Source organism: Balaenoptera acutorostrata, chromosome 2 (assembly GCF_949987535.1).
Source record: "Balaenoptera acutorostrata chromosome 2, mBalAcu1.1, whole genome shotgun sequence".
NCBI classification, from domain to species: domain Eukaryota; kingdom Metazoa; phylum Chordata; class Mammalia; order Artiodactyla; family Balaenopteridae; genus Balaenoptera; species Balaenoptera acutorostrata.
This window is the reverse complement of record NC_080065.1, coordinates 31,577,544-31,581,232: the sequence shown is the minus strand read 5'-3', so window position 1 is coordinate 31,581,232 and position 3,689 is coordinate 31,577,544. Positions and strand designations below refer to the sequence as shown.

Below are 3,689 nucleotides of genomic sequence, written 5' to 3'. Positions count from 1 at the left end.
AACGAGGCTCCTTCCACTTGATTATTCTACCACCCCTTAAAGTATGTATTTCTTCCTCTCCATGGTCAAAGTCAGACTCAGCCCATATTCATGTTCCAGATCACAGGTTGGAGAAGAAGTTCAAGCAAGTCATCCCTTTTAAGCAGGTGAGGCAGAAGTTACTCAGAACGTTTCCCCTCACAAGCTTTTGATGAGAGCTTATCTCACGACCACCCCACAGGCTTCTCCAAGCCTTCCTTCCAACTATGCTCTGTACTGTCTTTCTGGTAGATAGAGCACCTTCATCATTCCCAGTGGCGTTTATTTTCCCTTTTCCATTACTTGGTGTCCATGGAGAACTTGGCCTGCTCCTTAATTGGCTTTGAGAGTGAGAAGATAATGGAAACTATGGAAGTAGAATCAACAAGACTTGACAACCAATTATAAATAGTTGGTGACTATTTTAGATTCCACGCATAAGTGAGTTCATATTTGTCTTCTGTGTCTGCCTTACTTCACTCAGCATACACCAGCCCCAGGTTTAGCCATGTTGTTGAAATGGCAGGACTTCCTTCCTTTTAAAGGCTGAATAACATTTTATTGTATATACGCATTATATCTTCTTTAACCATTCATCTCTTGATGGACATTTAGGTTGTTTTCATATTTTGTTTATTGTGAATAAAGCTGCAATGAACTAAAATAGTCAAACTCATAGAAGCAGGGGGTAGTGGGAGGAGGAAATGGGGAGATGTTAGTCAAAGGGTACAAAGTTTCTGTTATGCAAGATGAATAAGTGCTGGACATACTAATGTACAGCAATGTGACTATCGTTAACAATATTGTATTGTATACTTTAAATTTGCTAAGAGGATGGGTCTTAAGTTTCTCATCACACACGCACACACACAAAAGAAGGAAAATGGTAACTATGTGGGGTGATGGATCTGTTAATTAACTTGATTGTGGTGATTGTATGTATATCAAATATCAAGTTGTACATCTTAATTATATATAATTTTTATCTATCAGTTATATATCAATAAAGCCAGAAAAATGGTTGGTAAAACAGAAGGAGGAATTGAAGTTTTGTTGTTGTTGTTGTTGTTGTTGTTGTTTTTAATGTTGAGCCTGGAGTGACATGAGCTGATATGGGAAATACCAGAAGAGGAACAGATTTAATGAGAATTTAAAAAAATAATAATCAAAATAATGATAATAACAATGTCTGGCATACATTATGTACTGAGAATTTTGAATTTCTTACTCCATTCAATCTTCAAAGCCCCCTTACTTATTTACAGTCCTCCCTCGGTATCTGTGAACCCTCATGGATACCAAAATCTGTGGATGCTCAAGTCCCTTGCAGTTGGCCCTCTGTGCCCATGAGTTCCACATCCGAGGATACAAAGGGCCAACTGTACGTGTTTTCCTAATTTAAGGATGAGGAACCTGGGGGCACAGTGAGTTAACACAAATTGCCTAAGGTCATGTGGCTTGAAGCAGCAGCACAGAAAGTGCATCTTGGCCCTGGAAATCCAGAGCCTCTGCATGTAATCCCTGTGCTATACTGTAACCCCTTCTATACTGAGAAGACTCTGATTTTAGAATTAGGGATGACATGTCTGGGAAGCTGGGAAAATTCAGTGCCTAGGAGAGATGATGGCTGAGGGTGTCTCAACAATCGAGGGCTGGAATCATCTGGAAGCATCTATTCATCTTTCCTTCATTGATGTTGGCTGCTTGCCGGGACCTAAGCTGGACTGTCAACTGGTGCACCCACTGGTCTTTGTATGTGGGCTGGGCTTTCTCACAGCATGGCCACCTTAGATGATGTGGATATTTTTTATGGTAGCTTATGGAGAAAGTGTTTTATGTAACTTTGGCCTAACCAGCAAGCTGCATGGAAGCTGCATCACTTTTCTGAAAGGTATGGTAGTATTAAAATAGGTCCACCAATATTTTGATACTCTTTCCTTCAAAGAGTGGAACCTAGGCTGCCTCTGCCATGACTCGGACTGCAGACCAGCACCCTCGGGCTGACAACTCCATCCCTATGAAGACGTGAAGGAGTACAGCAACAGAGAGGAATTCGCAGAGGGATCCAAGATCAACGAGAGCAAGCATCAGCAGGGTGATGCTAAAATGGTTATTAGAGGCTGGAGCTGGGATACAAGCAAGAAAGATCTGACTGAATGTCTCGATTTGGAGAAGTTGTAGACTGCACAATTAAAACAGATCCAGTCGCTGCAAGATCAAGAGGGTTTGGATCTGTGCTTTTCAAAGATGGTGATAGTGTTGATAAGGCACTGGAACTGAAAGAACACAAGCTGGATGGCAAATTCATAGATGTTAAAAGGGCCAAAGCTTTAAAAGGGAAGGAACCCTCCAAAAAGGTTTTAGTAGGTGGATTGAGCCCAGATACTTTGGAAAAACAAATTAAAGAATATTTTGGAGCCTTTGGAGAGATTGAAAATATTGAACTTCCACAGATACAAAAACAAATGAAAGAAGAGGATTTTGTTTTATTACATATACAGCTGAAGAACCAGTAAAGAAATTGTTGGAAAGCAGATATCATCAAACTGGTTCTGGGAAGTGTGAAATCAAAGGGGCACAACCCAAGACATAGGCAGCAACAGAAGCAACAAAAAGGAAGATGAGGTGCTGCAGCTGGTGGACGAGGTGGTACTAGGGGTCGTGGCCGAGGCCGACAGAAAACAGGCAGAGATTGCTAAAGTAACCCATCCTGCAGGACGACATTGAAGATTGGTCTTCTGTTAATCTAAGATGATTATTTTGTAAAAGACTTTCTAGTGTACAAGACAAAACTGTGTCCAACTGTGTATGGCCACCAATTAGTTTTCTTTGTTTTTACTTTGTCTTTTGCTATCTGTGTTATGACTCGATGGGGATTTGTGTTTATACAAATTTTATTTGTATGATTTCATGTTAAACCTCAAATAAATGCTTCCTTATGTGATTGTTTTTCTGCGTCAGGTACTAAAGAACTCTGTAAAAGTGTAATTTTAAATAAGCAATAATTAAGGCACAGTTTGTTTTGTAGGGAGTGTTGACCCATAGGGAGAAATTGTGGTGCTTTATGAATAGCCAGCTACAGTGTCTACCCTGTTCCCCTCTTTTGTTAGGTGTATTCTACACTTTAAGGTTTCATTTCCCTGTTAACTGAGGCTTCCGTCATACCTTTAAGTAATGTTGTTTCCTCTCTGTATGTCTGGTGACTTTGTCAGGAAAGTTTCTGTGGTGTAGTTATAGCGCTGTGATTAGTGGAAGCTTTCTAGTAGACCATAAGTCTTCTGGTTATATTTTGAAAAGTAACTTTTAAATTTATTTTTATTTTTTTAATTTTTGGTTGCATTGGGTCTTCGTTGCTGTGCATGGACTTTCTCTAGTTGCAGCGAGCGGGGGCTACTCTTTGTTGCGGTGCGCGGGCTTCTCATTGCGGTGGCTTCTCTTGTTGCGGAGCACGAGCTCTAGGCGTGCGGGCTTCAGTAGTTGTGGCACGTGGGCTCAGTAGTTGTGGCTCGTGGGCTCTAGAGCACAGGCTCAGTAGCTGTGGCGCATGGGCTTAGTTGCTCCGCGGCACGTGGGATCTTCCTGCACCAGGGCTCGAACCCGTGTCCCCTGCATTGGCAGGCGGATTCTTAACCACTGTGACACCAGAGAAGTCTGAAAAGTAACTTTTTAAT

At 41.4% G+C, this 3,689-nt stretch overlaps 1 pseudogene; it reads left to right on the top strand.

Annotated features, from left to right (window-relative positions):
• The first annotated feature begins 1,309 nt into the window (after positions 1–1,309).
• LOC103001629 (heterogeneous nuclear ribonucleoprotein D-like) lies at positions 1,310–2,717 on the top strand (annotated as a pseudogene).
• The last annotated feature ends 972 nt before the right edge of the window (positions 2,718–3,689 follow it).